This window comes from Bombina bombina, chromosome 4 (genome assembly GCF_027579735.1).
Source record: "Bombina bombina isolate aBomBom1 chromosome 4, aBomBom1.pri, whole genome shotgun sequence".
Classification (NCBI taxonomy): Eukaryota; Metazoa; Chordata; class Amphibia; order Anura; family Bombinatoridae; genus Bombina; species Bombina bombina.
In genome coordinates, this window is record NC_069502.1 from 93033050 (window position 1) to 93055240 (window position 22191).

Genomic DNA, 22191 nt, shown 5'->3' on the forward strand with positions numbered 1-22191 from the left:
TTTCCTCTCTGTTGCCAAACACTGCCTGCCTGACCATTCTAGTGGTTTACTTTTGGACTGCTTTGCCGTTACCAGACCCTGCCTGCCTGACCCTACTTGTGGTTACCCCTGGACTGCCTTTCTCTGATTCCCTGCCTGTTGCCGCCGAAGACCATCCTGCCTGTGGTGAGTGCCATTTACCTCATCTTGCAAACTTTCTCTGCTCTGGGATTTTCCCTATCTTTCCGACTCGAGGCCTGGATAAGAAGACTACTGGCCGAGTTCAGTCTGATAATGTAATATCCCACAAGCATTACAATTACCTAGCTATATATATATATATATATATATATATATATATATATATATATATATATATACACACAATTCATTACCTAGCTATCCATCCAGTCAGGGATCCCAAATACACATAGGGGTATGTATATACACTATTACCTAGCTATATAGCCAGCGACCCCACATATAGAGAGGGGTGTAAAGTGTATATACACACCATTACCTAGCTATATAGCCAGCAATCCCAAATACAGAGAGGGGTCTGTATATACACCATTAATTAGTTATATAGCCAATGATCCCACATATAGAGAGGGATGTGCATACACAAAATAATCTATCTATATTGTCAGTGATCCCACATACAAAGAGGGGTGTATATACTCAACATTACCTAGCTATATAGCCAGCGATCTCTTATACAGAGAGGGGTGTATATATACGCACCATTACCTAGCTATATAGCCAGTGATCTCATATACAGAGAGAGGTGTATAAACATAATATTACCTAGCTATATAGCCAGTGATACTACATACAGAGAGAGGTGTGTATACATACCATTACCTAGCTATATAGCCAGTGATCCCACATACAGAGAGAGGTGTGTATACACACCATTACCTAGCTATATAGCCAGCTATCTCGTATACAGCCAGTGATCCCACAGACAGAGAGGGGCATATTTGCACGCCATTACCTAGCTATATAGCCAGTTATAACACATATAAAATACAGGATTTAAAAAGGGCACATATATACACACCAATACCTAGCTATTTGCTCTTTGCTTTCTCAGAACCTCTTATACTATCTCAGGTTTTTTTCCCTTCCTCATTGGCCTATTAACTGCCTCTCTATGGTGATTGGTTGATCTCCTCCAAACCCTTAGCGGCTTCATTTCTTTTTTTCTCACTCTCTAATTATTTCTCACTAACCTTTTCCATCTCTCCTTTTTAATTCATTGTTCATTTCTATTCACAGTCACCATTTCTTTATACTTCTACTCTGAAGCTCAAGATATCCGTGGCTTATGATGATATGGGTATAGGTGCCGGGATATATAGTACTAGGCAGCAGCAGGCAGAAAACTTGGCTGTTATAAGGGGCATGAGCAGAGGTGAAGTTCAGCAGGAATGCATGGGAACAGAGTTCCTGCACTATTTTTGCAGGTGGAACTAAGTTCCCCCTGGATAGAGAACAAAAATGCTTCAGTAAACACTGCTGCTGCTGGTTGGAGGAGCTGGAGCACAGTCTTGTTAGAGGGCTAGTGAGATCCTCTAGTAATGGGCATTAACACTTCCTACAATACACTAAATGCAAGCCTGTCAGCGGTCCTGTTGTGTGATCACGCCACACTGTGTCAAACACATGGTGCTTACATTTCTGTGTGGCTTGCTCTGGGGTTATTTATCTCCCCTTAGCAGAAACAGGACTATTGCACTTGAAGTGGTGAGACTGGGTGACAAAGGAGGATTCTGGAGTTGCTGTCAGACACAGATCTCAGCCCACAGGAAGGAGGGTGTGAGGAACTTAAGCTAAGCTAGCTATGCACCATGTGAGTTAAAAAACAAAGTTTAGACACCCTGGATCTTGGCATTAAACAATAGGTGTTTATATGGGTCTAGTTTAGTTATTTTAAAGTTTTTTTTTTTTTTAAATTAAGTGTTTCACTAAAGAAATAGAGATAGCTGGGATGAGGTTTGCAAGGGAAATACAAGTGTACACACATAGAAAAATAGTCCTTGCAATTAAAGGTGTTTGTGAAATATCTTTAAGTAGGATAAGCTCAATTACTTTATTTTATACACCAATTGTATATGCTGTCTGTTTATCTATGTTGGTATTTGTATTATCAATTTATGGTCAGCAGGCCAAATTCTCTGCAGAATGCCGACTTGTGCAAAATAATGTATTTGCTGCAGATTCAACCTTTCCAGTTTCATCTCAAAGTGCAAGGTGACCTGTTTTGCTTTTAATGTCACAATGCCCTCATGCCTCCTGCTTCCTCCGCCAATGTTACTTGCTTCACATTTACTTGGTATATGTATTAATGGTAAAAGAAAATAACACTCAGACGTCTTGTGACCATAATTTTACTTTAAATCACATTATCATTGTTTCTTACTGCGGAGTGCACACACAAACCTTATAAAGATCATGATATCAGATGTTTACATTACAGAACCTTACACATCCTGAGAGCCAGGGAATAACAACTCCTAAATTTTACTAAGGCTCTTAGCTTTTGGATTATTCAACTTCATCTATATACAAATGCCCCTTCATGTGATCTAAAAAGTGTGTGTCTGGCGTCTCAGTATTCAGTATCAGTTGAATCCTAAATTACAAATAAAAAATGTAACCATGGGTGTCCATCCTCAGGCCCAATTGCAACCATTCAGTCCTTCATTGGTTTTAATTTGCTTTCATTAACCAGAGTGTATAGATTATATAAATATAAATACAGCGTGTGTGTGTGTATGTGTATGTAAATGTGTCTAAAACAATATTAATTGTGAGGGGTGGAAGTCTTGGTGAGTTCACACACTTTTTTTTGTAGGACTTGCTCCCTGATTGTATGTGTGTATGTATGTATGTATGTATGTATATATATGTATGTGTATGTATGTGTATATATATATATATATATATATATATATATATATATATATATAACTCCAATAGCACGTGTTCCAGCACTCCAACTTTGGTAGTTAATTCAGGACCTGGGTGCAATCGTCTATAGTAATGTAGATAAGAACTCAGAAAGGGAGGGCACTCTCAGGATTTGTGTAAATTGCATGTCAGCAAATAGAAAATCATTTATTATTCATAGTAACAACATAGTTAGGTCGTAGGTCGATGTTTCGGCTTACATAGAAGCCTTCCTCAAGACAAGTAAAAAAACTCACATCGGCATACAGAGCCGTGTTCAACGCACCGGGGAAAAACATATATATATATCCACAACAGGCATTCCCTCGCTGGAATTTGTGAAAATGTGCTTTATTAGGCACAAAAAATTACATTTTTTTTCCACTTTTGCGCTCCATTGAAGTCTATGGGGGAATACATTAACGAGGTTGTGCTATTTGGACTTCGGCTTTTTGCTCGCGTTGGGTTCGTGCTTGTGCGAAAATTTGTAATACACGCACTACCAGATGCATGCAAAAAGCCTCTATCGGAATTAACCTGCAAGCTGGAGCACAAATTATTGTCCCTCTCGTTAATCTAGCCCTTAATGGGTTATGGTTTTTAGAGAGCAAAGTCAGCTATTTCATATATAAAAATAAACATGAAGCAATTTTTCATTCATTTTATACAGTGTTAATTTCGTCGACTAAAACTAGACTAAAATGAGCATAAAACTAAAGCAATTCTGCTGACTAAAATATGACTAAAACTAAAATGGCATTTTAGTCAAAAGACTATGGCCTCTAGTTATCAACGTGTCTACTTACCTGCCTTCGCTGGCCCAATACGCCCGCCTAAGCTCGCCTACCATCGCCGCCGCGGACCTGAAAAATCTCGCCAAAGTTATCAATAAATCTGTCAAAAAGCCGCACACCAAGTACGGGGCGATGAGCAGCGGACTGTGATAGTTATCACTCATCCGATCTCGCTGCTCTTCGGCTTTTTGACAGCTTTATGACTTCTGCCGCTCCGGATCTCCTCTTCGGTTCCATCAGTGGTCGGCTGGCTGAAGACGGCTAAAGGTAGGATGATCTTCAGGGGGGTAGTGTTAGGTTTATTTAAGGGGGGTTTGGGTTAGAGTAGGGGTATGTGGGTGGTGGGTTTTAATGTTGGGGGGGTTGTATTTTTATTTTACAGGCAAAAAAGCTGTTTTCTTTGGGGCATGCCCCGCAAAAGGCCCTTTTAAGGGCTGGTAAGGTAATTGAGCTGGTAACTTTTTAATGTAGAATAGGGTAGGGAATTTTTTTATTTTGGGGGGATTTGTTATTTTATTAGGGGGCTTAGATTAGGTGTAAGTAGCTTAAAATTGTTGTAATATTTTTGAAATGTTTGTAACTTATTTTTTTTAATTTTTGTAACTTAGCTTTTTTATTTTTTGCACTTTAGTTAGTTTATTTAATTGTAGTTATTTGTAGGTAATTTATTTAATTAATTTAATGATAGTGTAGTGTTAGGTTTAAGTGTTACTTAGGTTAGGATTTATTTTACAGGTAATTTTGTATTTCTTTTAGCTAGGTAGTTATTAAATAGTTAATAACTATTTAATAACTATTCTAACTAGCTAAAATAAATACAAAGTTACCTGTAAAATAAAAATAAATCCTAAAATAGCTACAATGTAATTATTAATTACATTGTAGCTATTTTAGGGTTTATTTTAAAGGTAAGTATATAGTTTTAAATAGGAATAATTAATTTAATAAGAGTTAAATTTATTTAGATGTATTTAATTAATATTTAAGTTAGGGGGGTGTTAGGGTTAGACTTAGGTTTAGGGGTTAATAATTTTATTATAGTGGCGGCGGTGTAGGGGAGGGCAGGATAGGGGTCAATAAGTTTATTATAGGTGGCGACGGTGTAGGGGGGCAGATTAGGGGTTAATACGTTTAATATAGGTGGCGGCGGGGTCCGGGAGCGGCGGTTTAGGGGTTAAACAATTTTTTAGTTGCGGCGGGGTCCGGGATCGGCAGGATAGGGGTTAATAAATTTATTATAGGTGGCGGCGGTGTAGGGGGGGCAGGATAGGGGTTAATAGGTATAATGTAGGTGGCGGTGGGCTCCGGGAGCGGCGGTTTAGGGGTTAATACATTTATTATAGTTGCGGCGGTGTCTAGGGGCGGCGGTTTAGGGGTTAATAACTTTATTTAGTTGCGGCGGTGTAGGGGGGCAGATTAGGGGTGTTTAGACTCGGGGTACATGTTAGGGTGTTAGGTGCAGACATCTCCCATAGCAATCAATGGGATGTCGGGCAGCAGCGAACATGAGCTTTCGCTATGGTCAGACTCCCATTGATTCCTATGGGATCCGCCGCCTCCAGGGCGGCGGTTTGAAAACCAGGTACGCTGGGCCGGAAAATTGCCGAGCGTACCTGCTAGTTTTTTGATAACTAGCAAAAGTAGTCAGATTGTGCGGAACATCTGGAGTGACGTAAGAATCGATCTGTGTCGGACTGAGTCCGGCGGATCAAAGCTTACGTCACAAAATTCTACTTTTGCCGGTGTAAAGGGCTTGATAACTAAGGCGAATCAGCCTCGCCACAAATACGCTGCGGAATTGCAGCGTATTTGAGGTTGACGGCTTGATAACTAGAGGCCATTGACTAGAACTAAATCAAAATGACATTTTAGTCAAAAGACTATGACTAAATCAAAATTTGCTGTCAAAATAAACACTTTATGCAAGGTGTTATAATCAATTTGTATCTAATTACTGCTCTTTTGTATATAAAAAAGCAAGGCTATCTTCTTTATTTACGAAACTTGGTTTTATTTAATTTTAAGATAAAGACATGTTATATACCACAACAGTTAAATCTGTATTGCATGTTCATACCTTAATACCATAAATAAACACAGGTTAATAAACCTTTATTCCAGAGTATAATTAGTTTGGAAGTTCTAGAGCAGTGTTAATTTAGTTGCCGAAATTTTTTAGAATCTGTGAACAATCAATTGATTCTTCCTATAGAAATAAGCATAACCCACGAGTATGGGTTTAAGTTATGCTGTGCCTGTGCTAGCGGCAGAAACGTTTTGTTGTGTTGAGTTACTTGATACTTGTTTTAATTATTAACAGAGAGCTGTTAAAGTTTTTTATATTGGGTAATATGTGCAATGGCGTTACAGCCAATACAGTCTACAGTTAATTTTTTTATATTTTAAAGTTGCACTTCTGTTTTTTTATGAAACTTGGTTTTATTTAATTTTAAGCTTAATAAAGATGTTACATATCACAACGGCTAAATCTGTGTCTGTATTGCATGTTTAAACCTTAATACGATAAATAATAATAAGTGTTATGTTTAATCCTGGAGTATATAATGAGTTTGGAAATTATAGAGAAATGCTTAAATAATGCATCACACTTTAACTAAACCCCTTAGATTTTAGTAGACTAAAATCTTCTGGAAATTTAGTCGTCTAAAATCGACTTGCGATTTAGTCGACTAAAATTAGACTAAAACTAAAACAATTCAGATGACTAAAATACGACTAAAACTAAAATGGCATTTCTTTCATGTAATTGGCAAGAGTCCATGAGCTAGTGACGTATGGGATATACAATCCTACCAGGAGGGGCAAAGTTTCCCAAACCTCAAAATGCCTATAAATACACCCCTCACCACACCCACAATTCAGTTTTACAAGCTTTACCTCCTATGGAGGTGGTGAAGTAAGTTTGTGCTAAGATTTCTACGTTGATATGCGCTTCTCAGCATTTTGAAGCCCGATTCCTCTCAGAGTACAGTGAATGTCAGAGGGTTGTGAAGGGAGTATAACCTATTGAATGCAATGGTTTTACTTGCGGGAGATCTATTTAATAGGTTCTCTGTTATCGGTCGTAGAGATTCATCTCCTACCTCCCTTATTCAGATCAACGATATACTCTCATATTCCATTACCTCTAATGATAGCTGTTTCAGTACTGGTTTGGCTATCTGCTATATGTGGATGGGTGTCTTTCGGTAAGTATGTTTTCATTACTTAAGACACTCTCAGCTATGGTTTGGCACTTTATGTATATTTCCTATTGCAGACTATCAGTTTCATAATTGGGAGAAAAACATATTTAGGAAAATATTTTTCTTACCTGGGGTTTAGTCTTTTTTTTCAATTGACTGATTTTTCATGAAATTTTGCGGGCAAAATTAGGCTCGCGAGGGCGCAAAATGCCAAAGTTTATTGCGTCATTCTTGTCGCGAGAATTTTTTGTCGCGAGAATTTTTTGGCGCAAAGGTATGTCCGATGACGCAAAATCGTAATTTCTGGTGTCTTAGTTGACGCCGAGTTCCTTGCACAAGGTTGCATCTACAATGACGCGAGTGTGTCATTTCCGGATGTTGTTAGCGCCAAAAAAAATTCAGTTTGCATTGTGCGTCATACTTGTCGCCAAATAATTTAATTATTTAAAACCCCATTCCTATATGCCTCTTGCCTTTTTCTATATCAGAGGGCTATGCTGTTTGCATTTTTTCCCATTCCTGAAACTGCCATATAAGGAAATTGATTATTTTGCTTTATATGTTGTTTTTTCTCTTACATTTGCAAGATGTCTCAATCTGATCCTGTCTCAGAAACCACTGTTGGAACCCTTCTGCCTGATAACAGCTCTACCAAAGCTAAGTGCATTTGTTGTAAATTTGTGGAGATTATATCTTCAGCTGTGGTATGTAATAGTTGTCATAAGCTTTTACATGCAGAGAATGTGTCCATCAGTAATAGTACAATGCCTGTTGTTCCTTCAACATCTAATGTACATGATGCACCTGTGAATATAAAAGATTTTATTGCTGATGCGATTCAGAAGGCTTTGTCTGCCATCCCGCCTTCTAATAAACGTAAAAGGTCTTTTAAAACTTCTCATAAAGTTGATGAAATTTCAAATGACCGACAACATACTGAATTATCCTCCTCTGATGAGGATCTAGCTGATTCAGAAGATCCTTCCTCAGATATTGACACTGACAAATCTACTTATTTATTTAAAATGGAGTATATTCGTTCCTTGTTAAAAGAGGTGTTGATTACATTGGATATTGAGGAAACTAGCCCTCTTGATATTAAAACTAGTAAATGTTTAAATTCTGTTTATAAACCTCCTGTGGTTACTCCAGAGGTTTTTCCAGTTCCTGATGCTGTTTCTGATATGATTTCTAAGGAATGGAATAGGCCTAGTACTTCTTTTATTCCTTCTTCAAGGTTTAAATTTTTTTTATCCTTTGCCAGCAGTTAGATTGGAGTTTTGGGAATAGATCCCCAAAGTTGATGGGGCTATTTCTACTCTTGCTAAACATGCTACTATTCCTGTGGAAGAAGTACTTCTTTTAAAGATCCTTTAGATAGAAAACTTGAATCCTATCTAACGAAAGCTTATTTATATTCTGGCCACCTTCTTAGGCCTGCCATTTCTATGGCTGATGTTGCAGCTGCTTCAACTTTTTGGTTGGAAAGTTTAGCGCAACAGGAAATGGATCCTGATTTGTCTAGGATTGTTCGCTTGCTTCAACATGCTAATTATTTTATCTGTGATGCCATTTTTGATATAATCAAAATTGATGTTAAATCTATGTCTTTAGCTATTTTAGCTAGAAGATCTTTGTGGCTCAAATATTGGAATGCTGGTATCTAAGTCTAGATTACTATCTCTTTCTTTCCAAGCTAATAAGTTATTTGGTTCTCAGTTGGATTTGATTATTTCAACTGTTACTGGGGGGAAGGGAGTTTTTTGCCTCAGGATAAAAGACCTAAGGGTAAATCTAAAGCTTCTAACCGTTTTCGTTCCTTTCGACAAAGTAAGGAACAGAAACCTAATCCTTCCCCCAAAGAATCTGGTTCCAATTGGAAACCTTCTTCAAGTTGGAGTAAATCCAAGCCGTTTAAGAAACCAAAGCCAGCCCCCAAGTCTGCATGAAGGTGCGGCCCTCATTCCAGCTCAGCTGATAGGGGGCAGATTAAGATTCTTCCAAAACATTTGGGCAGATTCTGTCCAAAATCAATGGATTCAGAGTATTGTCTCTCAAGGGTACCGAATAGGATTCAAAGCATCCCAGCAAATCCAGTAAAGGCTCAGGCTTTTCTGAAGTGTATTTCAGACCTGGAGCTTTTAGGGGTAATCATACCAGTTCCGTTTCAGGAACAGGATCTGGGGTTTTATTCAAATCTATTCATTGTCCCAAAGAAAATTTTTTTCTTAAAGGCCAGTTCTGGATCTGAAAATTTTGAATCGTTATGTAAGAGTGCCAACTTTCAAAATGGTGACTATAAGGACTATTCTGCCTTTTGTTCAGCAAGGGCATTATATGTCCACAATAAACTTACAGGGTGCATATATTTATATTCCGATTCATCCAGACCACTATCAGTTTCTGAGATTCTCTTTTCTAGACAAGCATTATCAATTTGTCACTCTTCCATTTGACCTAGCGACAGCTCCAAGAATCTTTTCAAAGGTTCTCGGTGCCCTACTCTCTGTAATCGGAGAACGGGTTATTGCGGTGTTTCCTTATTTGGATGATATGTTGGTACTAGCTCAGTCTTTACATTCTGCAGAATCTCACACAAATTAACTAGTGTTGTTTCTTCAAAGACATGGTTGGAGGATCAATTTACCAAAAAGTTCTTTGATTCCTCAGACAAGGGTCACCTTTTTAGGTTTTCAGATAGATTCAGTGTCCATGACTCTGTCTCTAACAGACAAGAGAGGATTAAAATTGGTTCCAGCTTGTCGGAACCTTCATTCTCAATCATTCCCTTCAGTAGCTATGTGCATGGAAGTTTTAGGTTTCATGACTGCAGCATTGGACGCGATCCCCTTTGCTCGTTTTCATATGAGACCTCTCCAGCTTTGTATGATGAACCAATGGTGCAGGGATTATACAAAGATATCACAATTAATATCCTTAAATCCCAATGTTCGACTCTCTCTGACTTGGTGGTTAGATCACCATCGTATAGTTCAAGGGGCCTCTTTTGTTCATCCAACCTGGGCTGTGATCACAACAGATGCAAGTCTTTAAGGTTGGGGAGCTGTCTGGGGATCTCTGACGGCACAAGGGGTTTGGAAATCTCAAGAGGCCAGGTTACCAATCAATATTTTAGAACTCTGTGCTATTTTCAGGGCTCTTCAGGTTTGGCCTTTGTTGAAGAGAGAACCGTTCATTTGTTTTTAGACAGACAATATCATAACGGTGGCATATGTCAATCATCAGGGTGGGACTCACAGTCCCCAAGCTATGAAAGAAGTATCTTGGATACTTGCTTGGGCGGAATCCAGCTCCTGTCTAATTTCTGCGGTTCATATCCCAGGTATATACAATTGGGAAGCGGATTATCTCAGCCTTCAGACTTTACATCTGGGGGAGTGGTCACTCCATCCAGATGTGTTTTCTCAGATTGTTCAGATGTGGGGTCGTCTAGAAATAGATCTGATGGCTTCCAATCTAAACAAAAAACTACCCAGGTACCTGTCCAGGTCCAGGGATCCTCAGGCAGAAGCAGTGGATGCGTTAGCAGTTCCTTTGGTGTTACCAACCTGTTTATATCTTCCTGCCTCTGGTTCTTCTTCCAAGAGTGATTTCCAAGATCAACATGGAACAATCGTTTGTGTTGCTGGTAGCTCCAGCATGGCCTCACAGGTTTTGGTATGCGGATCTTGTTCGGATGTCCAGTAGCCAACCTTGGCCACTTCCATTAAGGCCAGACCTTCTGTCTCAAGGTCCGTTTTTCTATCAGGATCTCAAATCATTAAATTTGAAGATATGGAAATTGAACGCCTAGTGCTTATTCATAGAGGTTTCTCTGACTCATTGATTAATACTATGTTACAGGCTCTTAAATCTGTTTCTAGGAAGATTTATTATCGAGTTTGGAAGACTTATATTTCATGGTGTTCTTCTCATAAATTCTCCTGGCATTCTTTTAGAATTCCTAGAATTTTACAGTTTCTTCAGGATGGTTTGGATAAGGGTTTGTCTTCAAGTTCCTTGAGGGGACAAATCTCTGCTCTTTCTGTTTTATTTCACAGAAAGATTGCTAAGCTTCCTGATATTCACTATTTTGTACAGGCTTTGGTCCGTATCAAGCCTGTCATTAAATCAATCTCTCCTCCTTGGAGTCTTAATTTGGTTTTAAAGGCTTTGCAGGCTCCTCCGTTTGAGCCTATGCATTCTTTGGACATTAAACTACTTTCTTGGAAAGTGTTGTTCCTTTTGGCCATCTCTTCTGCTAAAAGAGTTTCTGAATTATCTGCTCTTTCTTGTGAATCTCCTTTTCTCATTTTCCATCAGGATAAGGCAGTTTTGCTGACTTCATTTACATTTCTACCTAAGGTTGTGAATTCTAACAACATTAATAGAGAAATTGTTGTCCCTTCTTTGTGTCCTAATCCTAAGAATTCTTTGGAGAGATCCTTACATTCTTTGGATGTGGTAAGAGCTTTGAAATATTATGTTGAAGCTACTAAAGATTTCAGGAAGACTTCTAGTCTATTTGTTATCTTTTCTGGTTCTAGGAAAGATCAGAAGGCTTCTGCCATTTCCTTGGCATCTTGGTTAAAGCTTTTGATTCATCAGGCTTATTTGGAGTCGGTTCAGGCCCCGTCTCAGAGAATTATAGCTCATTCTACTAGATCAGTCTCCACTTCATGGGCTTTTAAGAATAAATCTTCAGTTGATCAGATTTGCAAAGCAGCATCTTGGTCTTCTTTGCATACATTTACTAAATTCTACAATTTTGATGTATTTGCTTCTTTGGAAGCAGTTTTTGGTAGAAAAGTTTTTCAGGCAGCTGTTTCAGTTTGATTCCTCTGCTTATGATTGAGTTTTTTTCTTTTCATTATGATAATAAACTTATATTTTGGGTTGTGGATTTATTTTTTTCAGCGGAAAATGGCTTGTTATTATTTTATCCCTCCCTCTCTAGTGACTCTTCTGTGGAGTTCCACATCTTGGGTATTACTATCCCATACGTCACTAGCTCATGGACTCTTGCCAATTACATGAAAGAAACAGTTTCGTTAAACTGAATTGTGGGTGTGGTGAGGGGTGTATTTATAGGCATTTTGAGGTTTGGGAAACTTTGCCCCTCCTGGTAGGATTGTATATCCCATACGTCACTAGCTCATGGACTCTTGCCAATATGAAAAAATTGAATTTATCAGGTAAGTACTTACATAAATTATGTTTTTAGTCAAAAGACTAAAATTAAGACTAAATCAAAATTTGCCGTCAAAATTAACACTGATTTTATACTTTGCAGCTGGGATGCATTAAGGTAAGAATAATACAGTACACTTTCCCTTTAATATAGCATAGACCCAGTGAGCTTCTAGCCCAAGAGTGGTCTTTCACATATTTAACATATTAGTAACATACTGATAAACTTGTATATTATAATATTACCACTATTTATATCATTGTATACACATCTTTAATAAATTGTGACATTTAAATGGTATTTTAAAATAAAGTAAAATTTATTACTGTAATTTTTTTCTGACAGAGGGACTGTCTAGTGCTATTTCTAGTGATATGTTCAGTTTGCTGCAGGAAAGCTGGTATTTAGCATATGATATAAAAGCCGCAGCACTTCATACCCACATCTCTCACTTATCCTGATACAGTTCATTTCCTTGGTCTGATCTCATGGTGCTATCATCCAGAAGGGCTGCCTCTCAAAACTGGCTCTGTCATTCCTTCCTTTTAAGGCAATACGGTCAGTATAAGTGGGCTGCTACTACAGCCAGCATGATAGAAGAGCAGGCAGCATCCAACCCTTAAAGGGACAGTGCACTGTAAAATAGTTTTTCCCCTGAATGTGTTCACCATGATTTGTTTTACCAGCTGCAATGTATAAAATATTTGAGAAATTGCATATTTATGCTTTTTTTTGCAAAATAAAAAGCTGGATTTGCTCTTTGAAACCACAGCCCATCAAAATAGGCTTGGCTTGCTGACAGATCAGATCTTGTGATTGTTTTATTCAAATGCTTCCCTTTCTTATCTCTGTCTTTGTACAATACTTAGAATGAACAATTGAAAATTAACATTTTAGAGTTTTATCCTTTCCATCTCCCACTGTGAGTGTAATTTATTTTGCTGTTTGTGTTTACAAAGCTTGTCAATAGCCTATACCTAGGTATAGAACTTTCTGCATAGGTATGGATACTGAAGGCTAAATTAGCTATTTTCAAATGCCAATATAAAGGCTAAGTATGTCTTTGTAAACAATTTAATACAATCCAGCAGGTAAAATGGATAATTGGGAACAAATAAAGGATTTTTTTTTATTTTTGGGGGGTGGGTAAACTGTCCTTTTAACCTCTTCATCACTGGATCTATCCACAGCCAGTCTTTCACATCTACAATAACAAACAAGAGTACAATTTAATTAGCAATGGTCCAGCAGCAGGATGTTGGGGTCATAAAGGTCATAATATTTACACATTTCCACTTCTGTAAACAATAAAGCTATAAAATAATTATTTTCAGTTTTAAAACATACTGTGTGTATGTGTGTGTGTGTATGTATATATATATATATATATATATATATATATATATATATTTCAAATAAAGTAGGCACTCACCGTTTATCTTCACAAACTTTTTACTGTGCAATAAGTGACGTTTCGGGGTTTCACCCCCGTCCTCAGAGAACGGGGGGTGAAACCCCGAAACGTCACTTATTGCACAGTAAAAAGTTTGTGAAGATAAACGGAGAGTGCCTATTTTATTTGAAATATTTGTTTGTTGTTGAGCACCCCGGACTGAGTTGTGAGTGCTAAACCTGAAGAAATTATATATATATATATATATATACTGTCAGGGCCGCCATCAGGGGGTGACAGGGGTGACTCCTGTCAGGGGCCCAATGGGCCAGGGGGGCCCCATGAGGCAAGCCACCAGTGGGTACTACAGCAGAGTGCTAATTTAGCATGGGAGATGTTAGATGTTAGTACAAGGTGTAAAGTATTAGCATTTGAGAGGATTTCTGAGTGTGCACTAAACCACTATGCACAGTGTGAGACAGATTTGGCACTTTGTACAGTATGTGCGTACCACAGCTTATGGTTCCACCAAGACCATATAGAGTACAGCATTTTCAAAATCCATAAGTACAGCTGACAGATGGGAACATTTGTACACTATATTTGAAGTGGTGCTCTTGGTTGGGGAAAATGGGGAAAAATCATACAAACATATGTCAACCTTTTAAAAGTACTTTTCTTCATCTAGCCATCTACCCAGATCATTAATGTACAATTTTGAATTCACAGAATTATTTTTGTTTGCACATTTACAAATATGATTATTTAAAAAGTGATCTCTTAATTTCTGCAATTTTTTCTATGGGTGTCTCTGTGAGGGTGTGTGTATGTTTGTCTTTGTGTATTTTCTCTGGATGCCTCTGTGAGGGTGAGTGTGTATGGCTGTGTTTTCTGTAGATATCTTTGTGAGGGTGGGTGTTTTCTGTGGGTGTCTCTGTGAGGGTGTGTGTATGTCTTTGTGTGTTTTCTGTGGATGTCTCAGTGAGGGTGTGTGAATGTATGTCTTTATGTGTTTTATGTGGTTGTCTCTCTGTGTGTGTATGTCTTTGAGTGTTTTCTGTGGGTGTCTCTGTGTGTGTGTATGTCTTTGTGTGTTTGAGTGTGTGTGTGTGTCCTTTGTCTGTTCCTTTTTAGGACATTTTGACCTTACTACTGATTATTCCCATCTTTCTACAGACTTTGAGACTGAGACCTTTCCGGAATTAACCAATCTACCATTTAACCTTTAAATTATTGTTTAGGCAGTTCAGGGCCTTTCCTTTCAGCCACTGCATGCTGTTGTCATCATTTAGTTGGCATCTTCCTTTACAAAAATGATAATCAGTACTCCATATTTTGTTTTCTAAATCTCCTTTTTTTTTTTTTTTTACAAAACTGTAGTTTATCTCATTACTTGTCAGGTCAATGTAAACAAATGCTGAGTGTCTGTTTGGGTGTCTGTGTCTGAGTGTGTTTCTTTGCGTGTCTGCTAGAGACTGTATATATATACATACATATACATACACACACACATACATATATATATATATATATATATATATATATATATATATGGATGTGTTTTTAAAACATAATTTATGCTTACCTGATAAATTTATTTCTCTTGTGGTGTATCCAGTCCACGGATCATCCATTACTTGTGGGATATTCTCATTCCCAACAGGAAGTTGCAAGAGGATCACCCACAGCAGAGCTGTCTATATAGCTCCTCCCCTAACTGCCATATCCAGTCATTCGACCGAAAACAAACAGAGAAAGGAGAAACCATAGGGTGCAGTGGTGACTGTAGTTTAAAATTAAAAAATACCTGCCTTAAAATGACAGGGCGGGCCATGGACTGGATACACCACAAGAGAAATAAATTTATCAGGTAAGCATAAATTATGTTTTCTCTTGTAAGGTGTATCCAGTCCACGGATCATCCATTACTTGTGGGATACCAATACCAAAAGCTAAAGTACACGGATGAAGGGAGGGACAAGGCAGGTACTTAAACGGAAGGTACCACTTCCTATAAAACCTTTCTCCCAAAAATAGCCTCCGAAGAAGCAAAAGTATCAAATTTGTAGAAGTTTGAAAAAGTATGAAGCGAAGACCAAGTCGCCGCCTGGGAAATCTGTTCAACAGAAGCCTCACTTTTAAAGGCCCATGTGGAAGCCACAGCTCTAGTAGAATGAGCTGTAATCCTTTCTGGAGGCTGCTGGCCAGCAGTCTCATAGGCTAAGCGGATTATGCTTCTTAGCCAAAAAGAAAGAGAGGTTGCCGAAGCCTTTTGACCTCTCCTCTGTGCAGAGTAGACAACAAACAAAGCAGATGTTTGACGAAAATCTTTAGTAGCTTGTAAGTAAAACTTTAAAGCACGAACCACGTCCAGATTGTGTAATAGACGTTCCTTCTTTGAAGAAGGATTAGGACACAAAGACGGAACAACAATCTCTTGATTGATATTCTTATTAGATACCACCTTAGGTAAAAACCCAGGTTTGGTACGCAGAACTACCTTATCTGCATGGAAGATCAGATAAGGAGAATCACATTGTAAGGCAGATAACTCGGAAACTCTACGAGCCGAGGAAATAGCTACCAAAAAATAACTTTCCAAGATAAAAGTTTGATATCTATGGAATGAAGAGGTTCAAACGGAACCCCCTGAAGAACTTTAAGAACCAAATTTAAACTCCAAGGTGGAGCAACAGGTTTAAACACAGGCTTGATTCTAACTAAAGCCTGACAAAATGTCTGAACGTCTGGGACATCCGCCAGACGCTTGTGCAAAAGAATAGATAGCGCAGAAATCTGTTCCTTTAAGGAACTAGCTGACAATCCTTTCTCCAATCCTTCTTGGAGAAAAGATAATATCCTGGGAATCCTGACCTTACTCCATGAGTAGCCCTTGGATTCACACCAATAAAGATATTTACGCCATATCTTATGATAAATTTTCCTGGTGACAGGCTTTCATGCCTGAATTAAGGTATCAATGACTGACTCGGAGAAACCATGCTTTGATAAAATCAAGCGTTCAATCTCCAGGCAGTCAGCCTCAGAGAAATTAGATTTGGATGGTTGAAAGGACCTTGAAGTAGAAGGTCCTGTCTCAGCGGCAGAGTCCATGGTGGAAAAGATGACATGTCCACTAGATCTGCATACCAAGTCCTGCGTGGCCACGCAGGCGCTATCAAGATCACTGATGCTCTCTCCTGCTTGATTTTGGCAATCAGACGAGGGAGCAGAGGAAACGGTGGAAACACATAAGCCAGGTTGAAGGACCAAGGCGCTGCTAGAGCATCTATCAGCGTTGCCTTGGGGTCCCTGGACCTGGATCCGTAACAAGGAAGCTTGGCGTTCTGGCGAGACGCCATGAGATCCAGTTCTGGTTTGCCCCAACGATGAACCAATTGTGCAAACACCTCCGGATGGAGTTCCCACTCCCCCGGATGAAAAGTCTGTCGACTTCGAAAATCCGCCTCCCAGTTCTCTACACCTGGGATATGGATAGCTGATAGGTGACAAGAGTGAATCTCTGCCCAGCGAATTATCTTTGAGACTTCTAACATCGCTAGGGAACTCCTTGTTCCCCCTTGATGGTTGATGTAAGCCACAGTCGTGATGTTGTCCGACTGAAATCTGATGAACCTCATTGTCGCTAGCTGAGGCCAAGCCTGAAGAGCATTGAATATCGCTCTTAGTTCCAGAATGTTTATTGGAAGGAGTGACTCCTCCTGAGTCCACGATTCCTGAGCCTTCAGGGAGTTCCAGACTGCACCCCAACCTAGAAGACTGGCATCTGTCGTTGCAATTGTCCAATCTGGCCTGCGAAAGGTCATACCTTTGGACAGATGGACCCGAGATAGCCACCAGAGAAGAGAATCCCTGGTCTCTTGATCCAGATTTAGTAGAGGGGACAAATCTGTGTAATCCCCATTCCACTGACTGAGCATGCAGAGTTGCAGCGGTCTGAGATGTAGGCGTGCAAATGGCACTATGTCCATTGCCGCTACCATTAAGCCGATTACTTCCATGCACTGAGCCACCGAAGGGCGAGGAATGGAATAAAGAACACGGCAGGAATTTAGAAGGTTTGATAACCTGGACTCCGTCAGGTAAATTTTCATTTCTACAGAATCTATCAGAGTCCCTAGGAAGGAAATTCTTGTGAGGGGGGATAGAGAACTCTTTTCCTCGTTCACCTTCCACCCATGCGACCTCAGAAATGCCAACACTATGTCCGTATGAGACTTGGCAATATGGAAGTTTGACGCCTGAATCAGGATGTCGTCTAAATAAGGGACCACTGCTATGCCCTGCGGCCTTAGGACCGCCAGAAGCGACCCCAGAACCTTCGTAAAAATTCTTGGGGCTGTAGCTAACCCAAAGGGAAGAGCTACAAACTGGTAATGCCTGTCTAGGAAGGCAAACCTGAGAAACCGATGATGATCTTTGTGTATCGGAATGTGAAGATAAGCATCCTTTAAATCCACTGTAGTCATGTATTGACCCTCCTGGATCATAGGTAGGATGGTACGAATAGTCTCCATCTTGAATGATGGAACTCTGAGGAATTTGTTTAAGATCTTTAGATCCAAAATTGGTCTGAAGGTTCCCTCTTTTTTGGGAACTACAAACAGATTTGAGTAAAATCCCTGTCCCTGTTCCACCTTTGGAACTGGATGGATCACTCCCATAACTAGGAGGTCTTGTACACAGTGTAAGAATGCCTCTCTCTTTATCTGGTTTGCAGATAATTGTGAAAGGTGAAATCTCCCTTTTGGGGGGGGGAAGCCTTGAAGTCCAGAAGATATCCCTGGGATATAATTTCCAAAGCCCAGGGATCCTGGACATCTCTTGCCCATGCCTGGGCGAAGAGCGAAAGTCTGCCCCGCTACTAGATCCGTTACCTGATAGGGGGCCGTTCCTTCATGCTGTCTTAGAGGCAGCAGCAGGCTTTTTGGCCTGCTTACCCTTGTTCCAGGTCTGGTTAGGTCTCCAGACCGTCTTGGACTGAGCAAAAGTTCCCTCTTGTTTTGCATTAGAGGAAGTTGATGCCGCACTTGCCTTGAAGTTTCGAAAGGCACGAAAATTAGACTGTTTGGCCCTTGATTTGGACCTATCCTGAGGAAGGGCATGACCTTTTCCTCCAGTGATATCAGCAATAATCTCCTTCAAACCAGGCCCGAATAGGGTCTGCCCCTTGAAGGGAATGTTAAGCAGCTTAGACTTTGAAGTAACGTCAGCTGACCATGATTTAAGCCATAGCGCTCTGCGCGCCTGGATAGCAAAACCAGAATTCTTAGCCGTTAGTTTAGTCAAATGAACAATGGCATCAGAAACAAAAGAATTGGCTAGCTTAAGTGCTCTAAGCTTGTCAAGTATGTCATCCAATGGAGTCGCTACCTGTAAAGCCTCTTCCAGAGACTCAAACCAGAACGCCGCAGCAGCAGTGACAGGAGCAAAGCATGCAAGTGGCTGTAGGATAAAACCTTGTTAAATAAACATTTTCTTAAGGTAACCCACTAACTTTTTATCCATTGGATCTAAGAAAGCACAACTGTCCTCGACAGGGATAGTAGTACGCTTTGCTAGAGTAGAAACTGCTTCCTCCACCTTAGGAACTGTCTGCCATAAGTCCCGTGTGGTGGTGTCTATTGGAAAAATTTTTCTAAAAATAGGAGGGGGAGAGAACGGCACACCTGTTCTATCCCATTCCTTAGTAATAATTTCTGTAAACCTTTTAGGTATTGGAAAAACATCAGTGCACACCGGCACTGCATAGTATTTATCCAGTCTACACAATTTCTCTGGCACTGCAATTGTATCACAGTCATTCAGAGCAGCTGAAACCTCCCTGAGTAACACACGGAGGTGTTCAAGCTTAAATTTAAATGTAGAGATATCAGAATCAGGTTGCATCATCTTCCCTGAGTCAGAAACATCACCCACAGAAAGAAGCTCTCCTTCTTCAGCTTCTGCATATTGTGAGGCAGTATCAGACATAGCTATTAAAGCGTCAGTATACTCTGTATTTCATTTAACTCCAGAGCTATCTCGCTTTCCTCTAAATTCAGGTAGTCTGGCTAATACCGCTGACAGTGTATTATCCATGACTGCCGCCATGTCTTGTAAAGTAAACGCTATGGGCGCCCTAGATGTACTTGGCGCCATTTGAGCGTGAGTCCCTTGAGCGGGAGTCAAAGGATCTGACACGTGGGGAGAGTTAGTCAGCATAACTTCCCCCTCATCAGATTCCTCTGGTGATAAATTTTTTAAAGACAGAATATGATCTTTATTGTTTAAAGTGAAATCAGTACATTTGGTACACATTCTAAGAGGGGGTTCCACAATGGCTTTTAAACATAATGAACAAGGAGTTTCCTCTATGTCAGACATGTTTGTACAGACTAGCAATGAGACTAGCAAGCTTGGAAAAAACTTTAAATCAAGTTAACAAGCAAATATAGGAAACGGTACTGTGCCTTTAAGAGAAACAAATTTTGTCAGAATTTGAAAAACAGTGAAAAAAGACAGTAAATCAAACGAAATTTTTACAGTGTGTATAATAAGCTAACAGAGCATTGCACCCACTTGCAAATGGATGATTAACCCCTTAGTTCAAAAAACGTTTTTTAACAGTCACACCAAACTGCCACAGCCTTGCTGTGGGCCTACCTTCCCCAACAAATGATTTTGGAAAGCCTAAGAGCCCCTTAGAGATGTCCTATAGCATTCAGGGGACTCCTGGAGGAAGCTGGATGTCTCAGTCTGTAAAAGTTACTGCGCAAAAAAGCACTAAATTAGGCCCCTCCCACTCATAGTAACACAGTGGAAAGCCTCAGGAAACTGTTTCTAGGCAAATTTAAGCCAGCCATGTGGAAAAAACTAGGCCCCAATAAAGTTTTATCACCAAAGTATATATAAAAACGTTTAAACATGCCAGCAAACGTTTTATATTGTAAATATAAAAGAGTATTACCTCAGAAAGTAAGCATGATACCAGTCACTATTAAATCACTGTATTTTAATTTTAAAAATGGTGGGGTGCTAGGCCCCACCAACTTGAAATTAAGCCCCACCCCTTATATTCTGCCACGTACTGGGAAAAAAAATATATAGGGCAAAAAGGGGTTATCACATTAAAACTAAAACTGCAAACTAAAACTACACTAAAATAGCAGAGTTCAATATTTTGAACTATAATATAATATTTTGAACTATAATATAGGGGGTGGGGCTTAATTTCAAGGGGGTGGACGTTTCCTCTGTTATATTTAGAAACGTCAATTGTTCAAAGCATATAAAATAAACTTTTCTAATTTTTATATCAGTTCCAAAAATAACTGTCCATGTGTTATAAGGGCTTAAACATTAATAAAGCAAAAACTGGCAAATATCCTTAAACATTTTACATAGATAAGAAGTCTGCAATGTATATACTCAGTGAAGGTAATGGCTTCATGGCTAGAGAAAGAGGTTTTAATTTTCCTGCTACCTTTTGTGCTAATGCATTAGAAAAAATGAGTGTGTTTTCAAAGCCAAGAGAGAGTGCTTTCTTGCAATTGCATGTGCTTGGCCCCCTTTACAATTGTATTTTATTTAAAATGGCATTTTATTTTAATTTTTTGCCCAAAAATGCCAGGGGAAGGGGGAGCATTTCAAGTTTAAATGGAAGCATTTTTGCAATATACTTCCCTTTGCAAAAATGCTACTTGTAAAAGTTATTACTGGTTTTCAGCGGCATACACACATATGCTATGAGTACCTGTGTACAAATATTCAAACACTAAACTTTCTCAGATTATCAGCAGTGGTTTGTACGACACATATTAAGGGGCATATTTATCAAGGTCTGGCGGACCTGATCCGACACTGCGGATCAGGTCCGCCAGACCTCGCTGAATACGGCGAGCAATACGCTCGCCATATTCAGCATTGCACCAGCAGCTCACAAGAACTGCTGGTGCAACGCCGCCCCCTGCAGACTCGCGGCCAATGGGCCACCAGCAGGGGGGTGTCAATCAACCCGATCGTACTCGATCTGGTTGTATTGTGGCGATGTCTGTCCACCTGCTCAGAGCAGCCGGACAGGTTATGGAGCAGCGGTCTTTGTGACCGCTGCTTCATAACTGCTGTTTCTGGTGAGTCTGCAGGCTCGCCAGAAACACGGGGCATCAAGCTCCATTCGGAGCTTGATAAATATGCCCCCAAGTCTTCACTGAAGCAATACACACCACTGCCAGTTCTCTGAGCAGGTATGGTGATGATTATTGGTACACTTGACCCTCATAGCATATGTGCTTATGCAGCTGAAAACCAGTAATGACTTTTATTAGAAGCATTTTTGCTAATGAAAATATATGGCCAAAATGCTTTATCTTATAATTGAAATATACCCATTCACATTTTAATACTGACCTTTCTATCCTTTTAAGAAAAAAAATAGATTTCATCTGGTCACCATATTTTCAAACACTTTAGAAGGTTTCATTTTCTGATTTTACTGAATAATATGAATAATTGTCTAAATAATAAGAGGGATTTTCCATATTAAGGGCTTGTTTTCACTGAGCCGTAAATAGTTTTGTGCGAAGTCGGGAAACAAACAAAAAAATTGCTGTCAAAAGCCATTGCGCTTTTTGACAGTTTTTGATGACGTTTCCATCATTAACGGCCGCCGAA